We start from the raw sequence: 11931 nt of genomic DNA, 5'->3' as shown, positions 1-11931 counted from the left end.
CTGGTCACACAGGTATTGAAACATTCATTCTCTTCCATTTTACAAGTTGGTTGCTTTAAACACAGTACGATGTGCAATCATCTTGAAAAGAGATTCTCTTCAATATCCAACACAAATTGAATTGCAAACCTGACAGACAAACACAGGAGAACAAGTGACTAGTGAACACAAAGCTCATGGTGCTCATTTTCAGATTTATTGCAGTCATCTTACAAAACAAGTGAACGAATATTACAGTGAAATGAATTGGAAAGTAGGTGTGACTTTTGTTGGTGCCTTTCTTTGCTCTGTTGATGAAACTTTCTTGCACCTGAGTCCTGTTCATGTCTCTGTTTCCTCTATTGAATGAGGAAGGAGGTATTTGATCAGAAATCAACTGGATTGTGTCCCTTTGAGTGGGGATTTCTGCACCGTCAGGGCTGGACACAGGAGTGAGTGAAAGACAATGTGTGGAGTTTGATTTTGTACAGAGGGAGAGCAAATCTAACAGGGCTGTGAGATATTGGCCTGGATTTTGCAGCCCAATAGTGGTGAACTCTGAGACTTTCACTGCTATTGAGGGTCTGAACAGCACTGCAACTGCCGGTGCATGCACACACTAACACCAGCATCTGGAAGTTGTGGTGGTGAGAAATGTGCTTAGAAGGAGCCTCTGATCATAATCACACCAGCCCACTCTTTAAAGTGACAGGGACCTGTAGTTCAGCAATTTGGGCTCATTGCCCACAACGTACCCTGATTTTTACCTGGGTTGGATTAGAGCCGGTACCAACAGGCTCAGGGGTGCTCGGGAAGGACTTTTCTGTTGACACAACAGCTCCACTATTCCAGGAAGACACCGGCAGCAGCAGGGGTCAACTTTCAGAAAGGAGTTCAGACATTTTAAATGTTGTATTTTATTTCTTAATTGTATGTAAGCTTTTAGCATGGCCTGATCAGAGTTCTTAAATTTACATCTGACTTTTTATTAACAAGATTGAAGTGCTTTTAAAAGATCTCTAAATATATATGACTTTTTATCAAGATTTACCTGGCTGCTTTGTAAAGACTCGAGTAAGATTGAAATGACTTTCAAAAACTACATCTTATCCTTTAAAATTTGGCTTACATGCAGATGACATTGGAAGATGGCTTCAGAATAACTTAAACTATCTTTCCAACAGGTACTACAACAGCTTAAGTCCTACGTTCTGCAAAAGCTGGTGAATTACAAAGAAACAACGTATTGAACATTTTATAAACTGTTGCTGCAGATGGGATTCAAACTCATACATGTAAAACAGAAGGAATTAATAATCCATCACCTTAACCTCTCAAACACCTCATCACCCAACTTTGTGCCAGCAACCCATCACATGTCTTTATTGCCTCTATGAAAATTTGGGCAGGATGGTCACCTTCAGCTCAGATCCTGACTGTGCAGCCAGATGTGCAATGATGGAAATGTAGCTTCCGTAAGTAAATGACATTTCCATCACATCAGGTCATGGCCTGTTGGGAATGGAGCGGTGTGAAACATTTCCAGACCATGTCCAACACGTTTCTACTCAGTGTGAAAACCCACCACGGAAAGACTGGAACATACAATCATTTCATCACATCATGATTAACATCACTCAGACACCTGAACCATTAGGTCACTGCTGAAGTCATGATGACTTCGAATTTCTCATGAAATGACAACTGAACTAACTGACTGGAAGAATTGCTTTAACTCCACGTGATCAGAGAGGCGCAGCCTCAGACCGACTTGGCAGATGAATATTGATTGAATAGTTTCTGTGTGAGGAATGTTCCAGCATCATAAACCAGGGGAACGTGCTTACTGAGCTGTGTCTTCATCTCTTCTGGGCAGTCGGACAGTTCACCCTTCATTCTGCTCTGATTCACTTTCCCAAAGGGGATCTACAGATTCTCAAATCTGGAGACTCGTTTTCTTATTTTGTTCCTTTTGATTTTTCTTGCTCCTGAATGATAACATATTCTAAACCTCGGATCAACCCTCCCGTTTGCGTCGTGTTATAGTCTTGGTTAAAAGAGACACAAAACGGCACAAACACACTGAAACATACAACACAGTCACACTTTCCTTCAGTGAAATTAATGTTGAGCTGTTTTCCAGGTTAAATGCAACTGCAAACACATTGCTCTCAAAGAAATTGTAGGGGATTGAGTTGCCGTTGAAATATTAGCACTGAACATCTGTACGAGCAGGAACAGCCATTTCAAACTCACATCCTTCACAAAGGCAACAAATGAGCTGTTTTCTTTTGTGAATGAAATTCATAAGAAAAGTTAAAGTTCACAAGAAAATGGATGTAAATGATTGATAGCTAAACTTTTGAAGCAAGGATATGAATCCAAGATTTTCTGATTATTAGACAAACACTCGAACCAATTAAGCTACTGAGCCAGATCACAAGTGCTGTGACAACTAAGGGCAGAGGAGGGCACTCTTTGTTCTCATCCCACTTCTCCACAGGTCACAACATCTATGTGAACATTTCCCACTTACTGACACAGTCAATCATATACTCTATTTTTCCCAGAATAGAAGACACTGACCATGTTTCTTTAATGAACAACAAAATTATCCATTTATTGTCGAACAAGTTTTAACTAGTCATGAAGTAAAGCATAAACATACAGGTGGAAATTTTAAAAGTTCCTTTTTCACCTTTACCAACTTTTAAAGTCCTTTTTTTAAATCTTCGAGCCACATGCACACACACACACACCGGATAGCTGAAAAAATAAAAGGGATTTTTTTTTAAATTCAGCACTCTGTTACAGACAAAAACAACCTCTTGGGCTGTTTATTTGCTGATTTTTGAAGAAATCATCAGATGAGATATGTTGCTCTCAAACTGGAATACAGTCTAACTTCCGAGTATACGTGGACAGGTCACTAGGGTATTTTAGAACAGTTCTTTTCAGAAGGCATTGAGAATTAATTTTAGCAGGCCTTCTTCAAAGACATGCGACAAAATGAATTAACTCAGTGGACTTCTCAGGGTCTTTTAAAGATTTTCTGGAAAACAAACTGGGTTGTGGTCTTCTCTCCTTCCTTGACGATTCTTCAGGCTAACTTTATGAGCTGCTCACTCCAGCAGGTAAAACACACTGATTGCTACAACCAAAGGTTGTGAGTTTTCTGCCGTCTTAGGTTTGCGCTGCTGCTGCCAAGCTTGTCCAATCAAGGGGCATGACTGACCTCTCTGTCCACATTTCTCCCTGTTACCAGGGTTTCTGTTCTATATTTAACTTGAATCATGTGACAAACAGTAAACATCATTGCCAAATTGGTTCTTTTGGTGCCCTCTTGAAAAAGAACTGGTCCTACATTTATTCAGTTTGATTATGACTTCTTCAAAAAATATTTTAACAAAAGAAACAGAATCCCTTCCATAACATCATGTACTTTCCCTGAGCTACAGGTTATTGCAAGTCTCTCTGTCTGTGTTTATTTTAGCTGATTTTGTACTCAGGTTCTTTTTGCAATCCATGTGTTTGCAGATCTTTGTGAGTGAGAGATGTGGTAATATGTTTAAAAGAATTCCCTATCAATTATTCATATCTCCATCTTTCTGCGAACTTTGCACAAACACATTAATATGGGAATCACACACATCAGGCCGTCAAAGCTGTCTGCTAAACATTGAAAGGTGACAGTGTTTATTGTGACGGGGTTCCATTTATGTGGACACATCTTGATGATTCACACATGTAAAAATTTGTATATTATGTTCATGACATAATGACATAAATAAACATTTCCTTGCATTTGCCACGCTTGGTGAACATTTTCTCTGCTGATGCCCCCTGAATATATTAGAGAACATGGTGACGAGGTTGAGATAAAAGTCTGTAAATATAGGCAGCAAACAGCAGCAGGGACTGCAGTGAACAAGATTTACGTGACATATTTGTGCTTATATTGGTGGGTGAAATAAGATACTAAACACACAAAATCCTACATTTGAGCTTGCGTAAAAGATTGCTCTGTCTCTGGAGATAGCATCAAAGAATGCTCAGGAATTTTGTCCTATGCCAGTGATAGTAACACACTTCAGGGGAACTTAAAAAAAACTGGTAAAATGGGCTTTCACATAACAGATGAAATTTTACACAGAGAAGTGTGAGGTGATACAATTTGGAAGGAAGACTGCCATATAAATGAAACGTTACAATTCTAAACTGGGTGCAGGAGCAGAGAGACAATGTACACCAATGTTAGAAGGATTGACAAGGTAGCTAAGAGCAAACAGGACACTTGGCTTTATTAATAGAGGCATAGAGTAAAAGCATATAAATTATGCTAAACCTTTATAAAATACTGGGAATGAATGGCCTCTTCCTGTACCTCCACAGAAAGCTTCCATTCCAGGTTTACACACACTCATCAGGATCACTCTCCACAGATGCTGCCACTCCAGGCTCGGACACCCACTTCAGGATCACTCTCCACAGATCCTGCCACTCCAGGCTCGGACACCCACTTCAGGATGACTCTCCATACATCCCACCACTATGGGCTCGGAGACCCTCTTCAGAATTCCTAAATCTCCAGACAGGGACATCCTTTGAGGACCACTCTCCACAGATTCTGCCCTCCAGGTACAGAAACCCTCTTCAGAATCACTCTCCATACATCCCGCCACTCCACGCACGGATATCTCCCTCAGGTTCAGATCAAAGAATGTTGCTTGTCACATATCAGCTCAAGCCTGAATGTTGTTCAGGTCTTGCTGCCTGCAGGCACAGACTGCTTCAGTATCTGATGAGTTGTGAATCATCAGCGAACATTCCCACTTCTCACTTATGTTGAAGAGAAAGCCATCAATGAAACAGCTGAGGATGGTTGGGCCTCGGACACTGCCCTGAGAAACTAAGTAACCAGTCATGAATGGTGGTGGACAATTAAATAACGAACCAGATGAGGAGGGTCCAAAAACATCCCTATCCTCAATGTTGGTGGAGCCGAGCACGTCAGTGCAAAAGGTGAAGCTGGAGCATTTGAAACCATCTTCAGTCAGAAATTGCTCAGTGGATGATTCATCTCGGCCTCTTGAGTTCCCCAGCATCACAGCTTCCAGTTTTCAGCCAATTCGCTTCACTCCACATAATGGCAAGAAACAGCTGAAGACACTCGATACAGCAAAGACTATGGGCCCGAACAACATTCCGGCTCTAGTCCTGAAGACTTGTGCTCCAGAACTAGCTGCGCCCTCAGCCAAGCTGTTCCAGTTGAGCTACAACACGGGCATCTACTTGACAATGTGGAAAATTGCCCAAGTGTGCCCTCTCCATAAAAAAAATGCAGGACAAATCCAATCTGACCAATTGCCGCCCCATCAGTCTACTATTAATCATCAGCAAAATGATGGAAGATGTCACCAACAGTGCTATCAAGCACCACACACTTAGCAATAATCTGATCATCGATGCTCAATTTAGGTTCTGCCAGGGTCTCTCAGCTCCAGGAAATAATTTGGCAGATAGGGTAGAATGTGGGAAAATGTGAGGTTATCGACTTTGGAAGGAAGAATAGAAAAGGAAAATATTATTTAAATTGTGAGAGATCACAGAATGCTGCGGTGTAGAAGGATCTGGGTGTCCTTGTACATGAATCACAAAAAGTTACCATGCAGGTACAGCAAATAATTAGGAAGGCAAATGGAATGTTACCCTTTATTGCAAGGGGGATGGATATAAAAGTAGAGAAGTCTTGCTACAAATGTATATGGTGCTGGTGAAACCACACCTAGAGTACTGTGTGCAGTTTTGGTCTCCTTATTTAAGGAGGGATATACTTGCATAGGAGGCAGTTGAGAGAAGGTTCATTGGATTGATTCCTGTGATGAAGGTGTTGTCTTATGAGGAAAGTTGAGCAGGTTGGACCGATACTCATTGGAGTTGAGATAAATGAAAGGTGAAAGTATTGAGACATATAAGATTCTGAGGGGGCTTGACAGGGTAGATGCTGAGAGGATGTTTCCTGTCGTGGTGGAATCTAGAACTAGGGGACACAGTTTCAGATTTAGGGGTTTTTCATTTAAGAAGGAATGTCTTCTTTCAGAGGGTCATTAATCTTTGGAATTCTCTACTTCAGAGAACAGTGGAGGCTGGGTCATTGAATGTCTTCAAGATTTCTATCTACAAGAGAGCCAAGGGTTATGTGGGCAGGCAGGAAAGTGGGGTTGAGGTCATGATCAGGTCAGCCACGATCCTATTGAATGGCGGAGCAAGCTCGAGGGGCCAAATGGCCTACTCCTGCTATTAGTTCTTCTGATCTTATGTTTGTATGATCTCATTGCAGCTTGTTCCAAACAGAGACAAAAGAGTGGAATTCCAGAGGAGAGGTGAGAGTGATTGCCCTTGAGTGAGTGTGGCATCAAGGATCCCTAGCAAAATTGAAGTCACTGGGAATCAGGGGGAAAACTCTCCACTTGCTGGAGTTGTACCTCGCCCAAAACAAGATGGTTGTGGTTCGTGGAGGCCAATCATCTCAGTCCAGGACACTGCCTCAGGAGTTTCTCAGGGTAGTGTCCTAGACCCAAACATCCCAGCTGTTTCATTGACGACTTTCTCTTCAACATAAGTCAGAAGTGGGAATGTTAGATGATGACTCACAACTCTTCAGATACTGAAGCAGTCTGTGCCTGCAAGCAGCAAGACCTGAACAACATTCAGGCTTGAGCTGATAAGTGATAAGCAACCTTCTGGCCACACAAGTGCCAAGCAGTGAACATCTCCAATGAGAGAGAAATAAAATCTACCTTTGGATATTCAGAAGCATTATCATCGTTAAATCCCCCACCATCAACATCTGGACCAGAAACGTAACTGGACCAGTCACATCTATGCTGTGGCTATAAGCGCAGGTCAGAGATTACGAATTCTGCAGCAAGTATCTCACCTCCTGACACCCCAAATCCTGTCCACCATCTACAAGGCACAAGTCAGGAGTGTGATGGAATACATCCCACTCAACAACACTCAAGAAGCTCAACACCATCCAGGACAAAGCAGCGCACTTGATCGGCACCTAACCCACCACCTTAAACATTCAATCCCTCCACAACCAGTAAACAGTGGCTGCAGTGTGTACCATCTCCATATGCACTGCAGCAACTCGCCAAATTTCCTTCAACAGCACCTTCCAAACTCGTGACCACTACCACCTCGAAGGACAAGGGCAGCAGATGCATGGGAACTCACTACCTGCAGGTTCCCCTCCAATACACTCACCATCCTGACTTGGAACGATATCGCCATTTCTTCACTGTTGTTGGGTCACAATCCTGGAACTCCCTCCCCAATAGCACTGTGGGTGTTCCTACACCATATGGACTGCATCAGTTCAAGAAGGCAGCTCTCCACCACCTTCTCAACGGCAATAGGAATGGGTAATAAATGCTAGCCTTATCAGCGATACTCACACCCAAGAATGAATAAAAACCAAATCACTCTCCACAGATTCCCCACAATCTGGGCTTGGACATTTACTTCAGGAGCACAGAGCTTTATATCACTGCAACATGAGTTCCAATCTTCATATTCTGTTCACTTTTTAAATTATTTTCTACCAGTCCACTAGCTTTTATTAATTCAGTATTCGTGTCTCTGCTCCTCAGCCATTTCTAACATCTCACCTCTTACAAAAAAACACTCTGATCTATCGTAGGTAGTAGATGACCCCTCATTTTAAACTCCATCTGCCAAAGCATTGCTCACTCACTTAATCTATCAAGAAGATTTGAAAATAAATTTCTTGCCAAAGGGTAATTTGCTGCATCTGCTCCCTCGCCATTTGCTTTTCCCATTTGTCTTTCACTTGGTGCAAATCGAGAGAAAGTAAAGATGGAAAGAAGGACGGAAGGAAAAATCCTGCTCCGTTTCGTGATCCCTATTTGATCTTCATTCCAGTACAGTTTGGGTGAAGAATTCCAATTGTCTGTCTCAATTTTAATAAAGTATAACCAATTCTGGACATGGACAAGAACAGGTTTCGAGGCTGACTTTACACATAAACTCACCCAACATAAACAGCTCCTAAACTAACGACAAGGATGGGATTTGAACCCACGTGTGCAGAGCACAATAGATTAGCAATCCATCGCCTTAACCTCTCAGCCACCTTGTCAGTTGCAGATGCATAGCTGTCACCTTCAGCACAGTTTCTGGCTGTGCAGCCAGCTGTGTAATGATGGAAATATATCTTCTGTCAGTCAATGAATTTGGGAATGGAGCGGTGTGAAACATTTCCAGACCATGTCCAACACGTTTCTACTCAGTGTGAAAAGCCACCACGGAAAGACTGGAACATACAATCATTTCAACACATCATGATTAACATCATTCAGACACCTGAACCATTAGGTCACTGACGAAGTCATGATGACCGAATTTCTCATGAAATGACAACTGAACCAACTGACCGGAAGAATTGCTTAAACTCCACATGATCAGCGAGGCACAGCCTCAGGCCGACTTGTCGGGTGGTGTAAAAAGATATCACTGCTTCTGATCTTCACCAGAACAGAGAGTGAGATGTAACATTGATCATCAAACAGACTGTGATAGAATACAACAGAATAAAACACATGGAGAGACACTGTGGAATAACAAATAGATTTGATTGGAATGTTGAAATTTTGATTGGAATGGATAAAACACCAGAAACAGCAGATTAAAGTGGGATTCTCATCATTATATTGATCTGGGACAGAAAAGAGAAACTGATGGAAAGAAGAGAAGAAGGAAGAAAAGAAAGGATGGAACTGTTCAATTTTTTCAGTTTTTTCACTCGCCCATCAAAGCTGATAAGAAAAGTTGCAAATAACAGAGAATTTCACCAAAAAGGGAGATTAAATGTTGCTGAAACCTTGGATCGAAGGATGCCCCAACAGATGACCTGTTTAACTGTCTCCTCACTGGGGGATTTCAATCAGTCAGCAATATTATTCACTACCTTTTTTGTTAATTGGTCACAGAACTGTCACTTGGAATTAATATCTGTGTTCCAACTCCTGAATAATAAAATTGTGAGTTTCTCGATATTTTCTGGACACAGTTCCTGCTGAAAGAACTAAGAACTCTTTTCTAATTTGCACAATACTCAACACACTCATCAAGCCTGCTAAGCTAGCATCCTTGGTGCTGCTCTCTCTTCTCCCAAACTTCATCTCATGTGACTGTTCCATCATCACTCTGACAGAGGGAGGGGTTGATCCCACTATCTTCAGCATTAACCCTTTACATCCTTATACCACACTGTCTGTCCAAAAAAAATGGGTGGAGGGAACTTCCTTAATTTATCAAAACACCAACAGCAGCACAGTGGCGCAATGGTTAGCACCGCAGCCTCACAGCTCCAGCGACCAGGATTCCGTTCTGGGTACTGCCTGTGTGGAGTTTGCAAGTTCTCCCTCTGTCTGTGTGGGTTTCCGCCAGGTGCTCTGGTTTCCTCCTACCTCCAAAAGACTTGCAGGTTGATAGGTAAATTGGCCATTGTAAATTGTCTTTAGTGTTGGTACGTGGTCGGAGAATGGTGGGGATGTGGTCGGGAATATGGGATTAATGTAGGATTAGTATAAATGGGTGGTTGCTGGTTGGCACAGACTCGGTGGGCCAAAGGGGCTGTATCTCTAAATAAGAAAAGTAAAATGAAATCTACCAGTCGTAAATCAACACAACCCCATTAGAGAGATAGAGGGAGACTGTCAGAGAACTTCCTGCATCCAGTCCTGACCCTGTCACACTCAGCAGCTTCTCACCCAGACCCCACTCTCATCAACACTGAACATTGTTACCGAGACCCTTCAAATACTGTTTATAAAAGGTAGAAAAATTCAAACTTCATCACAGCTAGATTGAATAGAACAAAGTTTAATATCTTCTCGTCGTCACTCGGTAACCACATGAGACAGTCCTTAAATCAGTAGCATAAATTATCAGCTGTAAGAATGTTTGTCATTGGGTTGAATCATTTCTGTGTGAGGAATGTTCCAGCATCATAAACCAGGGGAACGTGTTGACTGAGCTGTGTCTTCATCTCTTCTGGACAGTTCACCCTTCATTCTGCTCTGATTCACTTTCCCAAAGCGGATCTACAGATTCTCAAATCTGGAGACTGGGTTTTCTTATTTTGTTCCTTTTGATTTTTCTTGCTCCTGAATGATAATATATTCCAACCTCGGATCAAACTTGCCCTGTGTCCCAGTCTCGGTTAAAAGCGACAAATAACGGCACCAACATTCTGAAACATACAACACGGTCACATTCTGCTTCAGTGAGATTAATGCTGAGGCAGTTTCCGTGTCGAATGCGATTGTGAACAAATTTCTCTCAAGGAAATTGTGAGTGATCAAGTATTTGCACTGAATTTCTGTGCAAGAAGGGACAGTTTCAAACAGCCATTCCCAAATCACTTCCTTCACAAAGACAAAGATTGTGCTGTCTTAACGTGTGAATCAACTTCACAAACAAATTTGAACTCGAAGTTCAGGAGAAGACAGAGATGTGAATGATTGACAGTGTAATCTTCAAATCATAATTTTCCGTTTCTTCGTTGAAGTGAGGCTCAACCCTAAGCCACTAGAGATCGCGGAAAGCTACAAACTTGGATCCAGAAATCAGAAAAGTAGTGAAGCAGTTGGTGAGTACATTGTGACACTGAAGAATTTATCACCACATTGCAACATTGGCACATTCTTAGACCGTACATTATGAGACAGATTTGTGCTTATATTGGTGGATGAGGAAAGATACTAAACACACAAAATCCCAATTTGAGCTCGAGTGTCAGATTGCTCTTTCCACGGAGATAGCATCAAAGAATGCTCGTGAATTTCGTCCGATGCCAGTGACAGTAACACACTTCAGAGGAACTTAAACAAACTGGTAAAATGGGCTTTCACACAACAGATAAAATTTTACACAGAGAATTGTGAAGTGATACAGTTTGGGAGGAAGAATGAGACAATGTACACCAATCTTTTTTGATCAAGGTTTGAAAAGATTGCTAAGAGCAAACAGGACACTTGGCTTTATTAATAGAGGCATAGAGTAAAAGCAAATAAGTTATGCTAAACCTTTATAAAACAGTGGGGCTGAATGGCCGACTCCTGCACCTCCACGGAAAGCTTCCACTCCAGGCTCAGACACCCTCTTCAGGATCACTCTCCATGCATCCCGCCACTCCACACACGGATATCTCCCTCAGGATCAGATCACAGCTCCACAGTCCTGCCACATCCAGTCGTGAATGGTGGTGGATAATTAAATAACTAACAAGATGAGGAGGCTCCAAAAACATTCACTTCCTCAATGATGGTGGTGCTGAGCACGTCAGTGCAAAAGATGAAGCTGAATCATTTGCAACCATCTTCAGTCAGAAATATTAAGTGGATTTGATCTGTGCTACTTTCAGCTCCTCATGCTCGCTGGTGCCTTGGTTCTCTGGTGCTAATTTCAGAGTAAATCATGCAGCTTGACAATTGGAGCCAAAGAAAAAGACACAGGAGAGGTTGAAAGTGCCAAAACCTGGGATTGAACCAAGAACTGTTTAACTGTTAGTACAGCACGAACTCAACAAAGCTTTTTCAACAACACACTAAAGCCACCATTCTGTCACTGCTTTGGAAAACAATATATACATTAAAGTGTTTGTAAAAAGTTACAGGACACAGCATGTGAGTAATATTCCCCATTGTTTTCTCAGTACTGATGGACTGTGAAGTGGGAGACAGCCAGAAGTCCCACTGTGCCACACTGACCCTGAGTTGTGAGTGAAATGAGATAAAGTTCAATCTTTAGCAGAGAGATTCTGGAGAGAGGTAAGAGTCCTGAATCAAGGAAAGACTTTCTGACACAATAAAAGCAAAATACTGCAGATGCTGGAAATCTGAAATAAAAACAAAAAGTGCT

The 11931-nt window shown here is 41.9% G+C and overlaps 1 non-coding gene across 1 annotated transcript; it reads right to left on the bottom strand.

The window, feature by feature from the left end:
* Nucleotides 1-8064: 8064 nt before the first annotated feature.
* On the bottom strand, nt 8065-8146 carry trnas-gcu (transfer RNA serine (anticodon GCU)). Its single transcript has one exon. It is a non-coding gene; the product is annotated as a tRNA-Ser (tRNA).
* Between the last annotated feature and the right edge of the window lie 3785 nt (nt 8147-11931).

This window comes from Heterodontus francisci, unplaced genomic scaffold, assembly GCF_036365525.1.
Source record: "Heterodontus francisci isolate sHetFra1 unplaced genomic scaffold, sHetFra1.hap1 HAP1_SCAFFOLD_891, whole genome shotgun sequence".
NCBI lineage: Eukaryota > Metazoa > Chordata > Chondrichthyes > Heterodontiformes > Heterodontidae > Heterodontus > Heterodontus francisci.
This window is presented reverse-complemented; position numbering and strand designations above follow the sequence as displayed.